Here is a 25187-nt window from a genome sequence, read left to right on the forward strand (position 1 = left end):
CAACTACGGGTCAATCATCTTCTACCTTCACAATTGCACCCAATTCAACTATTGTGCATACTACCTCATCCTTTAGACCACAACAATCGGGTTTTCAGTATTCAAACATTCCATTTGGGCAAACCTCGGGAATTCAAGGGGGTGATTATGATGAGGGATTTGAAGACTTTGAGGGGTATGAAGATGATGGGTATGGTTATGGAGATTATGGTGATCAAGGGGATTTTGGGTATGTTCAGAATCAATCTCAAGGGATGGCGAGTGTTGGTGGAATGCAGCATCAACAACTTATACCACAACATATTCGGCCAAGACCACAAGGGCCACCAATGCCACAACCGATTCCATTGCAACAGGTCCGGCCACAACATGTACACCAACAACCATTTCAAAGACCGCCCCAGCGCCCACCGATGCGACCACAACAGTTTCAACAACCGATCGCACCACAAGGGCAGGTACCAAGACCGAATGGGCCGATTATTCCGAGGGGTAGATATGGTGTGCCACGAAGACACCTTAGAGAAAATGTGAGGGGCATAGAAGCACATTTTCGGCCGGTAATCACACAAAACCCTTCACCGGTAGTCATTCCTCATAATGACCAAGGGCGCACGTTCGAAGTGAGAACCAATTCGCTACAAAGTTTACCAAAATATAAAGGGTTGGCAAATGAAGAGCCTTATTTTCATCTAGAGGCTTATGACTCAATTTGCAACACCCTTGGGAGTCAAGGGTTTTCGGCTGACGACATCAAATTAGTGTTGTTTCAATTTTCGTTGGAAGAGAAAGCTAAGAAATGGTTCTATACATTACCTTCGGCATCAATATATACATGGGGGGAGATGCAACAAACCTTTTTGGATGAATTCTACACCGCCCAAAAGACCAATGATGCAAGGAAGGGATTGAGAAGCTTTCAACAACAACATGGTGAGATGTTTCATGAGGCGTTTGAGCGCTTCAATATGATGATTAAAAATTGCCCTCACCATGGGATTGAATTATGGGAGTTGATGAATGCCTTTCATGAGGGGTTGAGTGCCGAAGACGCACGTGATTTGATGTCTATCACCGGTGGGACTTTTGGAACAAACTATGAGAATGAAGATTGGGAGTTCTTGGAAAGCATGGCAACTACATCAAAGAGGAAAGCTCAAGCCTCAAGAAGAGCCCGACCGACCACTAACCGACCTCAAGTGCACGCCATAGATGATGGTAATGTTCAAACCACTAACCAAATTTATGATGTTTGTGCTTTGTGTAATGAGATAGGTCATGCGGCTGCAAATTGCCAAGGAATGGTGGAAGGGCAATATGAAGAGGTGCATGCGATTCAAGGTCAAGGTCAAGGAGTGGGTGGTAGAAATTACAACAATATGAATTCTAACACTTACCACCCCGGATTGAGGAACCATCCGAATTTTCGCTATGGGAATCCTTCAAATCAAGCTAACCCGAATTTCCAAGGAAACCAAGGATTTCAAAGGCAATATCAAACGGGTCAAAGCTTTTCGGGTGGGAATGAGATGATGGAGATGTTGAAGGCGATGCAAAGTGAAATGCAACGAATGAACCAACGTGATGAGGCTCGGATGCAAAAGGACGAGGTTCGTGACAAAAGCATCCAATCGTTGACTACTCAAATGGGTCAACTTGCAAGTGACGTGGCGATGTTAAAGAAAGCAAAAGGCCAGCTACCGAGTGATACGGTGCCAAATCCCAAGAACATAAAAAGCATTAACATCAATGTGGTAAGCACCGTTCCAAATACTAAATTTAATGAAAAATGTCTAACATCTTCTTGTCAAGTGAATGCAGGTTTGGAAAAAGATGCCGAAGTTGAGAATGATAAAGAGTGTGAAGCGCCAATCGTGCCTATCCGTGTGGGAAAATTAAAAATCCCTCACGCATTGTTGGACTACGGGGCAAGCATGAGTGTGCTACCAAGTGATTTATACGATATGTACGACTTTGGTCCACTTGAAGGTATAGACACCATGGTGAGCTTGGCGGATGGAAGTTGGAGGCGTCCACAGGGAATGGTAAGGAATGTTAAGATTCAGTTGGGAGAATTTGAATACCCGGTGGATTTTCTAGTTTTGGACTATGCTTCTACCAACATGGCATCACAACAAAGGGTGATTTTAGGTCGACCGTTTCTCTATACGGCAAATGCTCAAATTGATTGTAGAGAAGGAATTATTACCATGACCGAAAGGAACCGTAAGTTGTCATTTGATGTTCAGACTAAGATGATTAGTTATGATTTTGTTGTGGCGAAGGATAGCGGGTTTAGTGAAAAGGTGTTACCACGAATGAGAAAAAAACATCCACCGGACTGTGAAGAAACACCTATGGGTTCAAGCAGGAGCATATTTGATTACCCACCGAGTCAAAATGAGACAGATGCATTTTGCCCAAAGACAAGCTACAGTGGGGGAGGTGATAGGAACCGATTCTTTGAGCCACCATAAATGGGGGTGGCACGGTCTGGCTGAAGACGCGAAACTTAGCGCTGCTCGGGAGGCAACCCGAGGTTTTTCACTGATATTGTTATTTCTTTAGTTTTCTTTGTTTCAGGGCCGTGGCAACACTCAAGTGTGGGGAAGATGTGCGGATACTTGTGTAAAGGTGGTGAAAGGAAATTGGATCATTTTACAATATCTGTTGTGCCAAACTTTACCAGGTCAATGTACTTTTTCCTTAGACTTGTCTTGTTCTTTAGCTTTGAAATATTGTTAGTTTGTTAGTTGCTTTTGTTTGATTGAAAAAAAAAAATCCAAAAAGAAATTTGGGGTTTGAGAGTTTAAGCTTTTGTTGATGTTGAAAAGGTTTTTAGTGATCAAAACCTCTCAAAACCATACATTGGGGTCAATGTATCCCAAGTGTGGGGATGGGGGAAATTTTTAAGAGTTTAAAAAAAATTGTAAATCCGAGCGAAAATTGTTAAAATTTGAAAACTTGATATTATACCATTTGACACACCGACACCCATTCCTAGTCTTTTCTTGGTGAGGATTTGAGCCACACATGATTGTTATTGATATTTCATTGTTTGAGTGGCGGTGTGTGTTGTGTGTTAATAGAACTTGTGTGTGAATACTTGTTAAATCCTAGAATTAGCATGCTTTTGAAAATGATAGGGGGACTTTTAGGAAGCCTCGTCTAGATGTGTGAGAGTGCGGGATTGGTGGGTTGGACCTCATACGTTACATATATGAGCTTGGTATTGTGAGGGGTGGGGGTTTGGTCTTTAGAAAGCCATGTTTGAGCCTTATACCATTCGGTTGTGACCCAAACCTACTTCCTACAAAATTTTACCTATTGAGATGACCCGGTTTAGGAGATTTAGTATGTAGTATTGATGTTCTTGTATATATTGTTGAGTTTGATGTGTTATGAAAAAAAAAATGAAAAAAAAATGAAAAAAAAGGAAAGAAAAAAAAAAGAGAAAAATATGAGAAAAATACAAAAAGAAGAATGTAGTTGCGTTGGGAGTTTAAAAGTTGTTGAAATTGTGTATATAGTTGATGTTTGTTTTGCTTAGTAGTGAAAATAAAAACCGGGTCAAATCAATTAGCTCTTTCATATGTATTTCACCATTTTCCTACCTTGACACCTAGCCCCGTTACAACCCGCAAGTCCCTTTTGATTCTAAAGCATGTTAGATATTTGTTAGGAGGAAACTTGATTTGTATACAAGCTTATTGTCGCGCGCACACACACACGCAGTGAGTGGTTTAGCATTATGCTAATAATTTTTGTCACCGAGAGTTTTTGTGAGGGGTGTGTCTTGTGGTATGATTGAAGGTTAGTAGAAGGACGATATATTTTAGCTTGGTTTGCATGTTGATCGCTTGTGGCTTTGAAATAATTTTCGAATGGGTTGCTTGGGACAAGCAACGGGTAAGTGTGGGGATGTGACGGGTGGTCCGTTGGACAACCCTTAAATGGTTTAAAAATATTAAAATTCCATGCTTTACTTGGTTATTTACTTGAACTTAGTAACTACGAGTGCTCGTGTGTTTTGCAGGTAAATCGCTTAATTCGGTTAGATTGGAACTTGTAGGCTGCGAAATAAATATACTTCATCAACAATTAGAGGGTTTTGGTTTTGGTTTCAAGAAAGGTCATAATAATTATCAATATTAGGAGCCATAGTCACTTGAGTTTTGGTGGACTTTTGATACATGTGGACCCGTGGACTTGCAGCCATAATGGGTTTTGTTGCATTATTATTGTTCTTAACAAAACAAATCATCATCACATGCTGAATTGTGGACTTCTTGAGAGTAGCAACATATACTCACATAAGGAAAGTGGCGGCAACATATGACAAGAAGCAAGAGGACACAAAGTCAAAGAACATAATCATCAATCATCTCATGCAAACTGGATGCGCAAAATTTGAGGTATCATTATAATAAAGGAGCCAACATCACGTAAATCACAAGTTTGGATAAAAGGACGTGAATATTAATTAGAGGCACATGAGACTTGTGGATTTATGTGAGTGGGCAAGATGGGCGGCACATGTGGGGTGGTGTGATTGGGCCGCCAAACAACACATGGATCCTTTGGATTGGGCCGCTTGGAGGTGAGTGGACATGGGCTGAATTCTAATGATAATAGCATATGATTGGATGGAGTGGGCGGCACATGTGGGTTGTTTGATTGGGCCGCTAACAAACTACAACAACAATCATCATCTCAAAAGTGGGCGGCGCATGTGAGGGCAATTGTAGGTGACAAACATCACGTGATCTCTTGTCAGATCAACATCATCATTATTTCAATTGGTGGCAACAGACTATCTTGGGCGGCACATGTGGAGCGGCAACATCAAGAAGGCAGCCGACAAAAAGTTGATACCGTAATTTACGGTTTTACCGTAAATTACGGTGGACTTGAATTCCATCTAAATTCCACCGTAACTCAGGAAAGAAGTACCGTAACACATTCAATATCACCGTAAATTACGGCGGAGCCGTAATTTACGGTGGAGTTGCGATTCCAAAAACGTAACTGCCATCATAAAATCGTTTTTTGGAGTGTCTTTTGGTATATTCTCATCATTGACGGTTCTTAGACAGTTTGGGGGCGATTTTGGAGTACTTGCTTGCTTTGTGAACATTTGGAATCATTCGGTTTGTGTTTTTAATCTTTATGAACATTAGATTGATGTTGATGATGATTCACCGAGCCATGTCCGGCTAAACTCTTCGGTGATCATCCTAGGTGAATGTTTCTAAGACTTTTGTGTGTTTAATTTCTGCATTTCTAGAATGATATCTTGCGTTGCATGAATGTCATGGTGTATGTTTGATTGTTTGTAGTGTGTTAATCCATATCACAATTTCTAGTCTTAATCGTACGTTCTTGGTGCCGTTGGCAACCGAGATATCACGGGAAGGGTTAGGGTTGGTTATTGGTTAATAGGTCATCGGGAAACAACCTCGCGTTATCTAATCCGAGTACTTTGTTCCCTTTTATCACTTCAATCACATATACACGAGTTATGTCTATGTAACTCTTTCTAGTGAAATTGCACACAACTGTTTAAAGAAACTGAAACCTAGGGTGATCATTGTTCTCTCCTTATTGTTTAAAACCAACTTTGATTTGATTTAGTTCTTAATTTAGTTTTCTAAAACAACAATCCACAATCTTGAATTTTAATTTTCTGCAATTTAGTTTAATTTTAGTTTCAATACAAAGCTATACAATCAACACATTTTCCACATACTCCCTGAGTTCGATACCCTACTACCGCTAACTACAGTTGTTTAGGGATTAAATTTGCGTGACCCACGACATCACGTCAACGTGCTACAGGCGCAGCTCCAGGAGCTAGTTCAATCTGAAACTCGACTTGGCGATGGGGCGGAAGACCAGGTAATTCCTCAGGGAATACCTCAGGATAGTCCCGTACAACTGGAAAATCTTCTAGCTTCTTCTCTTTCTCTGTGGTGTCAGTAACTAAAGCCAAAATCGCAGTGTGGCCCTTTCGTAAGCACTTCTGGGCCTTAAGGAGAGAGATGATGTTCTCAACAGCACTTCTCTTGTCGCCACGAATCATGAGAGGTTCACTACCTAAACCAGGAATACGAACGATCTTCTCGTTGCAAAGAATCTCTGCTCGGTGTTGGGATAACCAATCCATCCCAATGACAACGTCGAAACTACCCAAGACGATAGGAATAAGGTCAATAGAGAAGGTCTGGTTAGCGAGAATAAGTTGACAACCTTTGACTACGTGAGAAGCTTCCAAATTCTTACCATTAGCTAGCTCTAGAGTGTGCTTGTCGCTCAGGGGTGTTGGAATACGCTTAAGCATTTTACTAACTTCTAGTGACACATAGCTAGTATCGGCACCCGAATCAATTAAGACTGTAACATAAAAGTCGTCGAGAAGGAACTTACCCGTCACAACGTTGGGATCATTCCTTGCTTCACCTTGACCAATCACGAACACTCGTCCCCTAGCACCATTGTTGTTGTTCCCATTGTTACCATTCCCCTGATTGTTGTTGTTGTTGTTCTGGTTCAGTTGGGGACAATCTTTCTTGAAGTGGCCTTCAGCTCCACACTGAAAGCACCCTTTGTTGTTACCCTGCTGCTGTCGCTGGTTCTGTTGAGGTTGCTGACGATTCTGATTGGCGGGGTATGCGCTCCTGCAATCCTTTGCAACATGTCCAGGCTTGTTGCACCGATGACAGTTGCCCCTGGTGCATGGCCCACTGTGGTGTAGATTGCAACGATTGCATTTGGGGTGATTCCCCTTGTACCCACCATGACTTTGACCACCAGACGATTGCTGACTGGGGCTCTTGTGGTCGTCAGTCTTTCTCTGCTGAGACTGAGATTGTACAGAAGTTGAACCCTTGCTTGAAGTCCCATCCCATTTCCGCTTGTCCCCACTAGAGGTACCAGAAGTAGTTGCAGCACCTATGCGCTTTGGTAACTTGTTCTGCTCCACCGCCTGATCAGTGAGACGGTGAGCCAACTGAACAACCTGCTGGATAGTAGTCAAGTTTGCTGAAGTCACATGGCTTTGGATCTCTGGCACCAAGCCCTTGAGATAAAGTTCAATTCGCTTATACGGAGGGTCCACCATAGTAGGACACAACAAGGCAAGCTCATGCGATCTCTTAGTGTACGCCTCAATCTCTGACCCCGTCATCTTGAGATTGTAGAACTCATCTTCCAGCTTATGGATGTCGTCGCGACTGCAGTATTCCTCCTTGACCATTTCCTTGAAAGTTTCCCATGGGGTGGCGCTGGCAGCAACCAACCCCAGCATTTGCACTTGAGCATTCCACCACGTGAGGGCCAAACCCTCGAGAGTACCAGTAGCATACTTCACTCTGCGCGCTTCAGGGCATTCACACATTTCGAACACAGATTCCAGTTTCTCAAACCAGTGTAGGAGACCTACTGCTCCTTCAGTTCCGCTAAAAGTAGTGGGTCGACAGTCCATAAAGGTCTTAAAAGTGCACACCGGTGCCTGAGCGTATTGACCTAAGGTAGGTGAAAGAAGGACAGAGTTTAACACAAAGGTTGGTTCACGAGAGTAGGATCCAAATGATCCTAGAACAAATTCGGACTGCAGGATATACCTCCTGCGTTTGCAGCTGCAAGCGCTGCGGCAACTCGTTCGTTGATCAAAGCCGTCAACTGGGCTTGTGTCATGTTTACGCGTCCAGACATGTTTCTTCATAACAAGAGCAATACGAGTGAGAGAGATTCGCGAAAGTACGATAGTAGGATAGGGTAAGCACGCACGTGTTCAAACAACAGTAGTTATACTAATCAAGCATACCATGAGTAATGTACTATGTAACTAGCAAATAGGCAATATACACATATCTTATCACCTAGAATGTCGAGCCTTGCATGTGGAGTGGAGCGTCGTTGTGGACCGTTGAGCACTGTACCGGTTATAGTCTGGTTTTAACAAAAACGTTTCTCTTGTATTAAAACCTAGTTCACTATAACCAATGGCTCTGATACCAATCTGTCACACCCCCAAAATCCCACCTGCGGAGTACTACCGCTTGGAGGCGTGACTGACCAGGATCCAGCCACCAATCATACTGAACAAGCATATAATAATCATAATAGTTTAACCCATAGGATTGGTGTTTCAAAACAAACAAGTTAAGTTGCAAACGGAAGCATAAGTTTAAAGTTATAACATAAGTTCAGATGTTTTCAAATAAAACATGACACGCAGCAATCCGTGTCCCACAACGACTCTCCTCCATGCAAGCTCCAGCTGAGTACCTATGGTCCTGCAAAGCACGTAGTAACGAGTCAACAACTAGTTGAGTGAGTTCACGGTTGGGTGTTCGTTTTAGTTATTTCAAAAACAGTTTCCTTTAACTGGCATCCTGCCGTGGGGGTTACCCCATAGTTTAAAAAAAACGTGACATGTTCATTCCCAGTTACTCCGGCACTCTAGCCGTGGGGGCTACCCCATGTTAGTTATCAGGCATTTCGGTCGTGGGGGCTACCCCATGCGTACACTAGACTCGTTACCATATCGACTGCTGACTGTAGTCATGTTTATGTGCCCTGAAAACATCAATGTCTATCATCATTGACGTGCCCCAGATCCATTAGTTCACGCCCGTCCTCTGCGGCATGGTGTGAGGTTTGTCAGACCTAAATAGCGCTATCTAACTAATGACCCGCTCGCCATTGGCCCGGCGATTAAGTCGATACAAAAAGGAGGGACTTCGTGATAGAGTTTTAGTCTAGTACGAGTTATCCGTCCGTCCGGACGAGGAATCACATTCCTGAACCATAGCCGTCCTACCCAAGGAGGACGAGGAACCCACGTTCCTGAACCCCATTCCCAACCCAGGGAATCCCATGCTTTGTAAGGGTGTGAACTCACCTTGGTTTGCTCGGCAGTTAATCACGGAAAGTCAATTAAGTTGTAGGTAATCAATTAGGTCCTATCACAGGTATTATTCGTATCAGATTCAAGCCAAGCAGTGCACGTATGTTCAACACGTATTGTACACAGGTAATAATCATGGCAACACGTTTAACATAAACAGTTCACAGGTAACAGTCAAATATAAACCCAAAGTCCAAGTGTGAGGCCCAAACAGTTGGGCTCGTAGTAACAGGCCCAAAGCAACACATCAACAGTAATACAGAAGTCCTTAAGTCCAGCCCACTATCCTAGGCCCATAACTAAGCAAGCCCACTAAGTGGTCTCGAGTCGCAACCGGACTCGCAAACGTGGTTTCGATTCATGCTGTTTGTGTTGATCATGGATGGTTGCGAGTCGCAACCTATGTCGCAACCATGGTTTCGGCTCGTTATGCTAAGGTCTCGAGTCGCAACGGGACTCGCAACCTGTGGTCTCGGTTCATCATGCTGTGGTTGCGAGTCGCAACCAGGGGTTCTTGACTCGCAACCGGTGTCGTAACATGGAGATTTCGAGTCGCAACCAGGGTTTCGACTCCCCAACATCTGCTGATTTCTGCACAGTTTGTACTATCCAATAGCATTTGAATATCATGCAACACAAACATTGTACTATCCACTAAAACATGTTTTATTGTCTAAACATTCATGAATTCAGATCAAACAAGCAGAATTCAAACATTCAAAGCACATTCAAGCTGTTCTTCGTGTTCTTTAATCACTCAAACACATATTCATAACATACTTAACCCTTATTCAACAAGATCATGAACTATCATTCACTATCATGCATCCTATCATGACAAACATATTCATTAGCCGATTCGTTTAGTATAAACACCCAAACCTTTCGGATCCAAACCCAAGTACAACCGATAACATCATTTTCATTGAAGCATACTACACATTTTTATCATAACTAAGCATTAACTCTTCATCCTTATCAATCGGTTATAACACATAGTAATGAAAACACCTATGAATCAATTATTTTGAACTTTGAACATCATGCATATCTCAACAACATCATCTTGTCAATTAGCTTTATCATGCATCACAAAACACAACAAGAATCAACCATATTCAACCATAAACATCGAGAAACACTAACCGGTTGATGAGGTGCGTGTGTGAGTCGATCCAAAGTCCAAATCCGAGGGTTCTTGTGCCAACCGATTGGGTTCGAGAGCTTGGAGGTGTGTTTGTGTTTCTAGGGTTTTAGTGAGAGTGTGTGTGTAGGAGTGTGAGTGTGGTTGCCCAAAGAGTGACAAGGTTGGCAAGGGGTTTGCTATATGTACTAGTTCCACAAGGTGCACCCTAAAGGGCTTACTAGCCGGTTAAGGAGGTCACGGCCCAATGGCCCAAACCGGTCACTAGGTTCTCGGCCCAAGGCCCATTCGGTTACTATACACTCGAGACCTCATGGTCTCGAGTCGGGTTCCTTGTTGTCTCGAGTTGGGTTCTCGGCTCACCTAATATACATACATATATGCATACAACACAACACATAATCACATAAAGCTTCACATTTATCATTAAGTTAATCAATTAGCTAATCACATAGTGTTCAAGCATGTTACATCACGATACAATGAAAGGTTCTAAGTTTCAGGTTGTCACACTAGAGCTCTCGCAGAACCAGGAAAGTACTCCATGACCATTATTGGAGACATACATGAGGAGATGGGTCGGCTAGGGAAAGTATTGTGTGATTGTATATTGTCGTTTGCACAAATGGGGGGTTGTTTAAGGACATCACGCCTACAAAAACCTAGTAGGCTAAGTATGCTTCACAAAGGAAGGTTCAAAGGCTACACCTACCAATCCTGCAATACTCGACTGTCGAGTTTTCATCGTGGAATTTTGTGTGTTTTAATCGATCTCCATTCATATGGGGGATTGTTGGAAATTTTAGTGAAAATGAGTTTTTCACTAAATATTTTGGACATCAATAATATTTATATATGTGTTGTATAAATAATTATTTATGGTTTGTGTTCAAACTATGTCCAAATAGAGCTAAGATGAATGAGATATCGAAGCTTGAAGTTGTATGTTTGGAACAAACAAAGATGAATAAAATGGATTAGTTTTGTCAACTTGTCCCACAAAGGTGGGATGACAAAACTTAAAGTGGTTTATAAGGAGGAGCACTCCTTGTATATTGTTTCCTTAAAGGTAAACACTAGTGGGGACCCTAAAGGGTGCGGAGCACCCTTACTCGTGAACATATGCGCGCGTGTCGTGGGCTATAGGCCCTATGTAGTGCACTTTGGACTTCGCACACCGCCTTTGTATTTTTGTCCATGAGCGCGTGGTCAGATACATCGCGGGTCCGCTTATGGCACACCCTTGGGTGGCGTAGGCGAATGCCATGGCATGTAGCATGTCGATGCGGCGCGAGCTCCTCAGGCGCATAGCGCACGTCTTGGCTAAGGCGGAGAGTGCAGGTGGCGCACGCGCATGGATGACACATAACCAGGTGGCGTCCTGTTATGCGTAGTGGCATCCGTGTGACGCGCGACTCCATATGGCGTGGCATGAGATACTTGAAGCGTAGCGCGCGGACTGGCGGATCAGTTCTAGCGCGCGCGACCAGGAAATCTGGTCAACCACTAGTGAGTTAACAATGGTCTCAACTCGTTTAATTCAGTCATGAATGAAAATGAGCATTTCGAGTTGACCATTTAATCCATTTGATTGAACTTTAATATTGTCTGTTACAATATTAAATATTTTGTTTAGTACAAGATTAATGAGAAATTAAACCCTATTCATTACAAGGTTTAATTGTCTAAATTATGACAATATTGATTAGGTTTAATTAGCTCTTTATGTGTATGAATATAAATAGAATGAGGATTCATTTTAACATATGAGAGATATACACACAAAAGAGATCCTTTGTTCCATGAAATTTTAGAGAGGAGCACTCTCTAAATTATCCATTTATCAACTTCATATTTTTCCATAACACCAAATTATACCCGGTGTAATCTCGGGCGCGAGTGTCATCTCCGGCAGTACAACTACTGCTTTGGTTATTGTATCCTGGAAACAGACCGTCTGAGAGGAGGCGCGAAATCTGTTTTAAGGGCCCCATGTCTAACACGATCCTCAACCAAAACCGTCAACGACAGTTTGTTCATTCTTGCAGCGGAGGTTTGTACAAGATGGTGCGGTTGAAGTTCTTCCCAAGATGCTGGCTTGAATCAAGATTGGTACAATTATATTGTATTTATATTCGTTTATTTAGTTGTTGTAACCAGTATTGTACTAGAAGAATTTTCCACAAATAACGAGAGTCTCGTTATTATTTATTTTATTAATATTTTTTAATAAAAAGTGAACCTACTTCCTACATAAGCGTGGCTCTGATACCACTGTTGGGATTAAATGGTGTCAATTTTACTTTTTATCAAAACAGGTTTGATATATTTTATTAACTAAATATATAATTAATAAAAACGCAGCGGAATAAATATAAATAATCAACACCAAAAGTGAACCGAACAGGATCATGGTTACAAACATGCAAATACGGTATATAAAATAATTAATCTACCGATGAGAAAAATTATACCCTTTTGGTTAATAGTAACCGTGTGAGACACCGAGGTACAACGAACTAGTGCTAGACACGAACACGAACTGAGCGGCGTAGCTTGCCGGTCGTAATACCAATGAATGAAAATAGGGCAGCACCTTTTAAAAGTGGTGGCCCTTTTCTTTTACGGCAGCTTGTATACTGTTTCACAAAAGTGAATTACACGTTTGTAAAATGTCTCTTACGGCAGAAGACGATGTCTTCTTCATTAAGGATGATTAATTAAATATATATAGTAATATATTTAGGTTAATATCTCTAATTATCTCTTAGGCCTCAAGGCCTAATATAATAAGTTCAAGCCCAGACGCGATACGAAGCCCGAAAAACAAAGTTTAATTAAATAAGTAATTAAACGTTATATTATTTATAACCCGTATAAATAATAAATTCTGTTTCTCGTGGATATATAATTATTCTAGATAATTATATATTTCGTTCCGTTAATTATTCGTGGTCACCAGTTAACCAAGTTAAGTGGATTTAATGTTCGTTGCCCAAGGTGTAACTCTTACGGGTCATAGCTCGGTTAGCAGCGTTGACTTATCGAACCCGTACATATAAATCCAACAGGATGTACGCTATACAGTCCCTTCTGGAGCAAGAAGCATTGTAGCTGTCAACCTAACTAATGAGATGAATTATAGCATGTTCATTAGATAAGCTAGAACTTACCTAGCAGGCACTACAAATAAAAAACCATTTAGTGGCACACACTTTTAGTGACTTAAAGATTTTGTGCCAGTACTTTCAGTTTTCAATGGCACGTTACGTATGTTATGTTTGCTTAATACACATTTTTATGGCTTTTAACGTTTATGCCACTAATATAGGTTTTTAGTGGCACATTTAAGCATGTCACTAAAACTTCTAAATGTTTGCTCTAAGGCCACACGGGGTGGTCCGTTATAGAGTCACCATAACGAGTGATAGCATGTGGAACACCGCCCCGTCCAATTCCATCACTAGTGATGGAGTGTAACGAGTTATGGGCATAATGCGTTGAACTTTGAGGAGTGATAGGGTATGACTTGTACATTGTGCATTAATACTTGTACATTGGAATCCCATCACTAGTGATACCACCCCCCTATATTTCTATCACTAGTCATAGAAATTTGGTTGATGACATAGCATGATTTTATTAGACAATGGGAGTGATAGAATCTATCACTAGTGAACCACCCCTCCTCCCCTAAACATTTCGCTCTTTCCGCTCTTAAAACCCTTTAAAAAATTTATATTTCCCTCCGCGACGTATCAAAATTTTAAATTCCCTCCCAAGTCTCAAAATGTTGGTTTTCCCATTCCCACCCTCAAACCAATCTATCTGTCTGCTCTCCGTTCTCTCTCAATTCCCATAGAACTATTGCACAAGCACACCACCTAGTTAGAAGGCCCCATAATCCTCCTTCAGCAAGCATTCACCCTCGTTCAGTAATGAATCATCCGCGTTCAAAAGCCCCTATGGTTGTTAGGTTTAAGAGTGTTCTTCAATTCTACACAGGTAAAAGAAACTTCGTGATTGTACATCTTTTTATTATTGTTCTTATTTGGTGCCCTATTTCTTATAGTTTTCATTTTTTTTTGTAATCGTTAATTTATAACTTTAGTTTTGTTGATTAAACAAATTCCCCCTCTATGAATTGTCAATTTTAAATGTATAGCACATGTTGTTGTTTTAGGATCACAAGAGAGATTATATTAATTTATACAAACGAAGTGTGTATGATTCACGACTCAAACCTAGTTGTGAAACTCAAACCAAATGTGTATGATGTGAATCAATAGAAAAGGAACGGACACCATAGATGATAACAAAGAGATAAGGATCAATTAATAATGAACTTTAGGAGGTGTGAAGTCAATATAAGATTTTTTATGCACTATATGTGGTGTGCTAAATATGAAGTTGATATGATGAGTAAGTGATATAAATTTGGGTCTATAAAAGATAAGGGTGTTCACGATTTAGTTTAAAACCGCGAATTCGTCTAAACTGGTAATCGGTTTGATATCACGGTTGTTTTTTTTCTTAACTACTGATCAGCTAGTTTTGAAAATTCCAAACTGTAGTAGATGGTTTGGTTTGTTGTTTACACTGAGAACCGGCTGTATCAAACCGGATCGGACCATAGGGTTTGATAAAGTTTAATTTTTTAAAACTAACTAATATTATATATTTTAAAGTTTTTATATTAGACTTAATTAATAAAATTTGGTTAACTCTAAATTATTTAAAGTAAACTTGGGCTAAGTGACCAAATCTAATTTAAATGAGCCCAATGAAGTACCAAAGTATCCTAACTTTAAGTAAGTACTAAACTATCTTTTAAGTTCCTATAGGACAATAGTCACAAAATTCGCCCAAAATAACACGAATTTCGAATTGGTACGTTTCGTACCATATCAAATTCGTATACGGCCCAAATCGCTACCAATTCGCAAATTTAGGGTTTAGTTCGTCGTTTCAATTCGTTTATCTAGATTATTATTCCAATTCGTGTTTCTAGAGCGTTTCAACTGATTGAGAATTCCAGCGCCAGTGCTGCAATATCGGCCAGAAAAGAGGAAGAAGGATAATAGTGGTCGTAACTTGCGTTTCAGCTTTAGGTTTTTAATAAGTTTAGAAACTTTAACATTCAAACCCTTATCTTTTACTACTTTACATTTAATCCCTAAAACTTTAATTTTTACACATAAAGTGTAAAACTAGTACATTTATTTGAACATTTAACCCCCTCTATTTTCACTAGTTTAAATTTTGTCCTCAAACTTATAAGTTTATACATAAAAAAATATAAAATAAACATTATAAATATATATAAATTATCAATAGCTATTTTTTAAAATTTTCTACTACCTTATCGCTAAACACGAAATAGCGGTCTCAATGGCAGGGGCGGATCTACATGGAGGTGAGGGGTTGCCCGGGATACCCCTCAACTTTTTTGGTGAAGTGCAGTTTTTTTAGATCTTCGTTCGTTTTATTTATCGGAGATACCTCTAAGAAAATATTAGGATACGCTTGAGTATAGATGAAGATAAGATGAAATGAAATTTAATGGTTGAGGGAAACAAAAAATTCCGATGATGAACGGGAACCTGCAATGGGCTCTTTGTTAAAGATTGGAGACAATGAAGTAGTTTGTTAAAAAAAGTTAGAGTTAACTTCCATTTTACTCCCTGTGATTTGGTATTTTAATGGTTTTGTCCAAATAGTTTAAAAATAGTTATTTTCCTCCCTGATTTTTCTAATTTATCGTTATTTTACTCCCCGCCTCTAACTACATCCAAAAAATCCATTAACTAGAAGGGTATTTTGGTAATTTTATAGATAAAAGCAAGGACATGTAAGTCTTTTCACCTAAATAAACCTATAACTTGTTTATTTACATGTATATAAGTAATTCTTTTTTGATCTCCAATCTTTCCAACCACTCTTTCTACCTGCCACCACCATCCACCACCACCTGCAACTACCACCTGCCGATCACGACTATCGCGACTTTTAACTAAACTTTTTAATCGAGTTAGAGCTAGGGAGTAAACTACCGAAATACCCCTACTTTTAATTGAACATTTTAACTGAGTTAGAGCCAGGGAGCAAACTGGCGACAAACTTGAAAGATCAGGAAAGAAAATGGTTATTTTTAAACTATTAGAGCAAAACCGTTAAAATGACTAAACCACAATGAGCAAAACGAAAGTAAACTCAAAAAGTTAATACAGGCTGCATTGGTAATGAAAAAGCAACACAGTCTCCGATGTGAAAAGCATATTTAGTCAAACTTTAATAGGTTTTAATAGGGCTGTAAACGAACCGAACGAACACGAACAAGGCCTTGTTCGTGTTCGTTCGTTAAGGAAATAAACGTGTTCACGAACGGTTCATGAACACTTACCGACTGAGATTTTATGTTCGTGTTCGTTCATTAAGGAAATGAGTGTGTTCGCGAATGGTTCACGAACACAAATAAATTTGGCGAATGTGACGAAGGATAAAGGTGGATGGCCGAGAGAGTAGCACTAGAACTTGAATTCCTTATTGTGGAACGGTTGTCGATCGTATTCGTTGATTTAAATAATAAGAAATGAAAGGAAATGGTGCATAAACAAGGTTAAATATGTTTTTTTTTAGTTTAATTTTTAGGGATAAAATAAATATAAGTTTAATTATATAAAAAAGTATACATAAAATATATGAAAGTATAAAAATCTTTCATTAAAAGACAAACACGCGAACATAAACGAACGCAAATGAACGAATGTTCACGAACACGTTCACGGACACATTACCGAACGTTCACGAACACAACTGAACGAGCGAGACCTTTGTTCATGTTCGTTCATTTAACTAATCAAACGAAATTTCTTGTTCGTGTTCGTTCGTTTATTAAACGAACAAACATAAACGAACTTCCCGCCGAACGGTTCACGAACTGTTCACTGGACGTTCGGTTCGTTTACAGCCCTAGGTTTTAAACCATTTACCTTTTTTTTAAACGGTGGAATGATATTATAAAAGTTACGATTTTTTGAAGCTAGCAAGTGACTAGCTGTCTAGCCATAACAACAGCCCCATAAGACTGGAGGGTATGGATAGCCTCATCCCAAACGGGATGGGCCGCCACGTCACCGTCACGTAGGAGGGGCTTGAAGGGGATGGACCTAAGGGGTGACGGATGAACCCATTTATATATATATATATATATATATATATATATATATATATATATATATATAGGGGAAGGTTCATTTGAGAAGAAAATTTAATTAAGAAGAAAAAGAATAAAGGGTAATTTTGTAAAATATTAAATAGTTTTTCACTTATCTCATTTATTATCATTTTTGACTAATTAATTAGTCACAAAGACTATTATCCTCCACATTAACTTTTTTTGCCTACACACATCAAAAAATTGTCCTACATATTTCAATATTCATCCTACACGTTTAAAAATTTATCTTACACAACTCGTAATTTATCCTACACAACTTCTAATTTATCCTACATTTTAAATTATTTTATTTAATTTTTTTGAAAAAATATATATTTTGAAGATAAGTTACAAAAAATTTAATATATTAGCTATTAAAGAGGAAGACTACAAATTAATGACCTATGTAGATTTACCAATGTACCCTTATAGTAACATTAAATACTTATATTAAATGAAGTAAAATAAAACATTCTTATTGGTTGAAATTTGTTCTTTTTTTCTTCTTACAAAAAATTTCTTCTCATTTGAACTCTCCACTATATATATATATATATATATATATATATATATATATATATATATATATATGTATGTATGTATAGCTGTGTGTGTGTGAGGAGAGAGGCCCGTCCTCTCCGTCTTGTGGGAGCCGAAGTTGCCTAGCCGGAGGAGTGGGGGGGGCGGTGTGAGGGACCGGCGCAGGGCCAAGCCGGGTCTCAGCCAGCCCCCATACCCTCTAGTCTAACTACACCCCTGTTACTTACACCAAACCAACTTCTAATTAAAGAAAAAAACAAAGATTACCCCTCATCATCGGATTGAAATTGTTGTACTTTCATAAAAGAAAGGATATTTGAATTAAGAAAGTATTATATCTGGGTCCTGTAATTAAATTGTTTTTATTCTTTCATATTTTAAAGTATTACAAAGTATAGATTAAAAAAAGTTAATTAATATTTTTTTAAATAGGTTCATCAAATATGTACGCTGCTTAATTAATGCGTAATTTCTATTATATCATATTTGTGACACCCTAGGAAAAACCAGGAAACCACGCAACCTAACTAGCTTCCTCAGTAACTACGTGCTAAATTTCTGGACGAAATTTCTTTCAACTTGGGGATGATGTGACAACTCGTATTTTCAAACTCTATTCCTTTCTGTACTGATCGTTTCATGCTTTACTGTATGTGGTACTTCACTTGAATACCATATGAACTTTGTTATTAAACGATAGCTGTCGAATACATGTTTAAATTACTTGAAAGTTATAATTGAATACTATTAAGTGTTATGTGTATATGGTTACAAGAAATCGTGATGCGATTAATTGTGTAATTTAGTAAATTCAGGAAACTAACTTATATGGGCCGCGGAATTACTCGACACTTGCGGGCCGCGAGTTTCTTGAGTCCAACCCGAGCGCACATATATGTCCAGTTAGGTCACATTTGCGCATGGGCTTAGTAAAGCCCAAGTGGAAATTAGAGATAAGTAACTTGGGTCGGCCATTGTGTGCTCACATGATAAATTGTATTTGGTTCCTTGTTTTATCTCAGGCCCAAATCGAGCCTACCTTCCCTCCCCATTAATTACGTATATCTTGTATAAGGTTTCACAATTCAAACAAAACCCTATTCCTCCATCTTTTACGTACACAGAAGAGAACCCCCCCCCCCCCCTCGAGGCATTAACTTTCGGTTAGTTTAATCGCCATACTCCTTGTTGATTATGTGATTGTTAGTTGTTTTGTATGATGATGTTTAGTTGAGACATTATATGATCAATTCAATCATATGTGATCTTATGTGCAATTGTGTGATATGTGGTTCATAATTAAATTGGATATAACAGTGGCTTAAAAGTCCAATAGAATTGGGGTTAAATGGTTGTTAAGGGTTGGTAACTTTGAATATAAAAAATGGCGGCCATGTGTGTATTTGTAATCTTGATCTCATCAACCATGTGCACCTTCTAATCATGTTGTCACAATACTCAAAGGAATTAAATCTTATCAATTGTTTTGTTGTGAAACCCTACAATCTTGAAATTAAAACCTAGTGGGAAAGACATATGATTATAGCTTTTGTGATTTATACATGGAATTTAGATATTGAATGATAATGATCACTTCATATGGTGGGCCATTGTGTTCATGTTTGCATGAGAAAGTGTCAGTGGGCATGTGATCGATTATAGGGAGTTGTCATGACTAATTAATGTGCACTAGATAGGGATTTAATGTTCTGGGAATAGGCTGATGAGCATGTGGGTGATTACGTTACTTGTTCTAAATGATAATTGTTTGGTAGGGTGTGGTAACCTAGATTGATTTTGGGTTGTTAAGAGAAACTTATAATATGCAAAGTCCATTAGGTCAGGAACTGTGCAGCGGGCTGCATATGTAACAGGCCGTAAGACTTGGGCTGCATCCTTTATAATGGTACAGGACTTTTAGCTGATTCATACATGGGGTGGGCCTAGTCACAAATCCCAGTCAGGCCTGGGAATGATGGGCCGCGCAACAGCAATTAAAGGGCCATACATGTTGGTTAAATTACAGATAATGGGGCTGCAACCTTTAATAAAAGCACATCAGTGGGCCGGGTAGTTTAATTAAAATGCAGTAGTGGGCCGGGCTGCACGAGGCCCAAATGTCTAATAAATATTACGGTTATGGTATATGTTAGGGATACGCGTGTTGCATGATTAATTATTATTATTTTTTTCATAAGAGTGGTGCGTATGATATGTTATGTGAATAACAAACTAATCGGTCGGGTGATGTATTGAAACATGAACATGATATGGAAATGGTTAAAGGATGCGAATGAACCGATACGTGTGTACTTGCATGTGAACTAAATTACTTGTAATGATGCATTATGTGAACTTGTATTGTAAATGTACTATGACGGGAACGCTTGTGTTACATACGTGATGTATATGTCTGGTTGTTTACTACTTAAGCAATACGTGTGACTAGATACGTGAATCGTGAATTCATGAAAGTGACTGTCTTTGGTAACCACGATAGGGTTTGATTGATCAACTGTAAACAAGCATTTAGTCTAACTGAGCAAATCTAAGGTGAGTTCACACTCTTTAAAAGGCATGGGATTCCCGGTGGTTGGGAGTGGGTTAAAGAACTAAACGAAACCTACATATTCTCCTTGGGTAGCATATGTACCTCCATCCTCCATGGGTAGGATGCCAATATTAATCCTGCGTATTCTCCTTGGGTAGAATACGTACGTTCGTCCTCCTTGGGTAGGACAACAACCTTAAACTTACTAGACAAAACTCTATCATGAAGTCCCTCATTTTTATATCGACTTAATCGTCGGGCCAATGGCGAGCGGGTCATTAGTTAATAGCGCTATTAGGGTTGACAAGCCTCACACCGTGCCGGTAGGACGGGCGTGTACTAATGGATCTAGGCACTCAGTCAATGATGATAGACATTGACTTAGGGCAAAACTTACTTTCGTCAGTTGTCAATATGGTAACAGTCTAGTGGTTCACATGGGGAAGCCCCCACTGATTATGGATATGGTTTGGGAAACAAGGATACTGGTTAACTCGTGGTTTACGAAACAACTTATGGTTTTCAAAACAAACTTTTAAAACTAAACAACCAGCTGTGAACTTGCTCAACTTTGTTGTTGACTCGTTGTTACATGCCTTGCAGGCCTTTAGGTGCATATTGTTGGAACTTGCTGTCTGAAAAGCTGGAGTGGTCATGGGTCGAGATACATGGAATCGCAACACAAGACTAATGGTTTATAAACACTTAACAAATGATTTATGCTTCCGCTGTATACTGTGAATTGTTTGTAACGTTGTAATACTTAATGTCAAGAGTTAAATGCTTGGTTGGTCCCTGTGGTTTCCAAAAATTTTAGACTTGGTCCTATTGGTTTACTAATTACACGCTTGGTCCCAAAACTTGTCGAAAATGCACTCGGTTGGTCCCCAGCCCTAACATCAGTTAAATATCTCAGTTAAGTCCATGTTAAATGACCAAACTACCCTTGCTTATTAACAAAGCCCACTGCATCATCTTCATCACCATCATCATCTTCATCTCCATCATCATCTGCATCATCTTCATCCATCCACTGCATCATCTTCATCACCATCATCATCTTCATCACAAACCCACACCATCATCATCTTCATCAGCCAGAGCCAAAAGATGTCAACGAAGCATTTAACTCATAAATAAATAAAAACCACATGATAGTTCCAATCAAAAATTCAGCCTAAATCAACTGAATGACAGCTCCAAGACTCAATTCCGTGAATAAATAAAAGCAATTTTGTTGAATAGAATGAGGCTCAGATCTGTAAAAAACAATCGGTACAGATTAGATAAAACTTCCATGGCTGCAAAACTAATGGTGGCATCAAATATATATACCACCGGAGAATTGCCCTGCCAAGACTTGGCATATCTCAACCACCGATTCACTCAGACAATTAGAAACTCATCATCATCGCCCCTTTTATTCCAGTTAAGTAGTTGACCACAACATCCATTTCTTCTTCAACCTCTGATCTCCACCCACAACAACCCAACCCCATAACCACCGCATCAGCATCATCATCGTTTGAGGGATGCAACAGGTGGGTATGTTGCAGAGGGTATAAACTGGTGTGGGGGTTGGGTGTTCGATTGGTAAGACAGTCGACCGGCAACCGGCCAGAGGTGCACCGGTCACCAGCTCGAATGAAACAAGGGGGGATGGCAGGTGGTTGTTGGGGGTTTGTCGGAGGTGGGTGTGGTGCTACCGGAGAACGGAGACGCCGGAAAACCGGCCGGTCACCGGTGTCAGATCGAGAGAGAGCAGAGTGAAATGGGTATGATGTTGGTGATGAAGATGATGCAGAGGGTAATGTAGTTTTAGGTTTTTAATTGTTCAAGGGTAATATAGTCATTTCACACATAGTTAACTGAGAAATTTAACTGATGTTAGGGTTGGGGATCAACCGAGTGCATTTTTGACAACTTTTGGGACCAAGCGTGTAATTAGAAAACCACTAGGACCAAGTCTGAAATTTTTGAAAACCACAGGGACCAATTAAGCATTTAAATCTAATGTCAATAAATGAAAGTTTTATTTAATTATACTATGCGAAGTTCAATGTGATTGGTGGCTTGGATCCTGGTACGTCACACGCCCCGCGGTAATTCCGCAGGTGGTATTTTGGGGGTGTGACAGATTGGTATCAGAGCCATTGGTTATAGCAAACTTGGTTTTTTTTAAAAAGGGAAAAACGTTTTTTATAAAACCAGACTATAACCGAACAGTTCTGAAAATGTGAATACGGCCATGACACTCAGCTCCATATTTCAAGGTTCGTCTTTCTTACTTGTTGCATACATTACATGACTAGTACACATTTGTTTATGACGAAACATACGAACATACACTCGTCACTATAGCATGATGGCATGGATTGCTTGCTTACTCTATGATGCGTTGATAGTATGCATAATCCTTGGATTTTGTGATCTTATTACCTTGATGACCTCCGTTTGACATCTGAGTTTGAGGAACCATTTGACATGAGTTAGGAGGAACTGAGATGAGCATGCAAATCGCAATGTTATTGTGGGTGCACACATAATAATAATATGGGGTGCATGTGAGTCCCAATGAGGCTTAACAAGTGAAAAAGGGGTTCCGTCCCGTTATTTGATCGATGTGAGACATAACAAACCTATAGGGGTCATAGCAATGATTGTCCCCCACTCGAACGTGAACTTTCTATTTCTCTCTGGATCCTTTTGAATCTCGACGCTACCGATTATTACCTGAATACCCATCTAAACACCTAGCGAACTGTGTAGAATGTTAGGTGCTTGTACGAACATCCCCGAGTTGGATGTTGCAACGACAATGATTGGTCTATATCTTTCTCACCTTTCTTCGTTTGCTGGGACTTAACGTATTGACGCCTTGGATCCCGAAGTGCGATCACTTCTGCAACACTCTCGTAACATTCTGTGTATTACTCAACAACTTGCAACATCGATGGACCGGAGAATGAGCGCAATACTTTACTGACCTCAGTAATTTGACGACCCTGATTACCGGTAACGAACACCAGCGATTTGGCTTCAATCGAATCCTTACCCTTGTCAGTGACTCATAGGAGTCAACTCTTACGAATCAATCGGGACATAAGCGATGACAATCGACTAAGCGTGGAGTGGGTAACTGCCAGCACAGTGAGTAGCGCCTTAGAACGTGGCACGGAATATGAAAAGATGGACCCTATTGATGAAAGATCGTAGAGCTCCGTTTCAAACAACAGCATCGGAGGCAACAGTCACGGCAACATCAAGGTACTAGAAATGGTGACCAAAAGTATAGAAATGAAGGTGCCTACGACATGGAGTGGCTGTTGCTAAATCAAAACGACAACAACCAAGGAAACGACGGCCGTACTGGAAATCCTCGCAACAAGTACAACCACACAGGAAATGATGCTCATGTAGGGGCATTTAGGATTGGCGTGGGCGACACCAGGATTGTAATAACAGAGTGGCATACATGGTCTTGGTAACGAATCACTTCGTCTCTGTTCTCTATAACCCTGATGCTTCTTGAAACCCAACCTGTTGTGGGATCGGCTGATGGCAAGACAATGGAAACCTCATATGATTGTTGGGATGCAAAATCGACCTTGTGGGACAAGTGTTCGACATTGACATTTCTTCTACTACCCTTGACAATTTTGATGCAGCAGTTAGGGTGTATTGGTTATTCAGATATCGCGCAGATATACCCTATAAGAAGTTAGTTTTGCGTATCCTTCTCCCTAGTGGAGGACCATTGCCTATTCTAAAGTGTCAGAGAGGTGCAAGGGTTAGCGCCAGTCCAGCTATGAAGGCCCAGAAGTGTCTACAGAGGGATAACCCCGCTATGCTAGCAACCGTTTCTAATGATAAGACTAAGGAAAATAGTATCGAGGATCCACCAATTGTTTGTAACACATCTCAATGTGCTATTCGAGGAACTTTTTGATTTACTTTCACAACTGTTAGTCGGAACCTCAGTTGATCTCATGCCAGAGGCAGCTCCGAATACTCGTACTTCAACTATTTTGCACCAGGAGGGTTGCAAGAACTGTATAATCTACTACGAGAATTGTTGGACAGGAGTTTTGGCGGACCTAGTTCTCGCTTTGGGAAGCCCCAATTATATATGTGAAGATAAGTCTTTTTGTGTATGTACTGATTATCAAGAACTCATCAAGGCGACAGTTGAGAACCGTGTGCCTCGACCATGTACCGACAACCTGTCGACTCATTGCAAGGGTCGAGCTTTCATTCGAAGGTTGATTTATGAGCGGACTATTACCAAGTGGAAGTCCAAGGGGAGGATGTTTTAAAGCGGCTTATCCAACACAATTCGGCCATACGACTTTGTATTCCATGACCCTTAGGGTAATCAACACACCAGCAGCTTTATGGATCATGTGAACCGACCATGCTATTGGATGATGTTTTGAATCTTTTCTAGGAGAAAAGAACATCATGGACAGCTTTGTATTTTAATTGAGAGCTCCTGAGGGAGGAGCCACACTGCGCGAAGGCTTGATAAAGGTAACTTCTGAATTCGAGAGGTACCTTTGGGGTTATATAACCAACAAATGGGAATGTACGTGGATCTCGCTAAGACCCGTTTTGGTTGGAAACTAATCGATACCAAAAAGTCCTTCGAGGGTACAACAATTTCTTGGACCCGCTTGATATTATCGCAGATTGATCACATGATTTTCGAAGGTCACGCAGCTTAAACCTCTTTAGCACAGCAGGGTGCTGTGATCGTGATTGACAAAACAGGAGGACATCTTTTCAACTTTCGAATTCCAACTCTGCAATGCACTGAGCATCG

At 40.1% G+C, this 25187-nt stretch overlaps 1 long non-coding RNA gene and 1 other non-coding gene across 5 annotated transcripts in view; both read right to left on the reverse strand.

Annotated features, from left to right (window-relative positions):
• Positions 1-894: 894 nt before the first annotated feature.
• Positions 895-1000, reverse strand: LOC118491914. Its single transcript, XR_004892359.1, has one exon. It is a non-coding gene; the product is annotated as a small nucleolar RNA R71 (small nucleolar RNA).
• Positions 1001-8253: 7253 nt separating this feature from the next.
• The window catches only part of LOC110908219, a 29704-nt gene continuing 12770 nt past the window's right edge, over positions 8254-25187 (reverse strand). For 2 of the 4 annotated variants that reach the window (XR_002574299.2, XR_004891231.1), the window contains exons 4-5: positions 8906-8966; positions 8260-8297 (exon numbers count right to left, since the gene is read on the reverse strand). This is a non-coding gene — a long non-coding RNA (uncharacterized LOC110908219). Of the gene's footprint in view, positions 8298-8905; positions 8967-12529; positions 12695-25187 lie in introns of all 4 variants that reach the window. The other 2 variants (XR_004891232.1, XR_004891233.1) reach the window with 2 other exon arrangements.

This window comes from Helianthus annuus, chromosome 4 (genome assembly GCF_002127325.2).
Source record: "Helianthus annuus cultivar XRQ/B chromosome 4, HanXRQr2.0-SUNRISE, whole genome shotgun sequence".
NCBI classification, from domain to species: domain Eukaryota; kingdom Viridiplantae; phylum Streptophyta; class Magnoliopsida; order Asterales; family Asteraceae; genus Helianthus; species Helianthus annuus.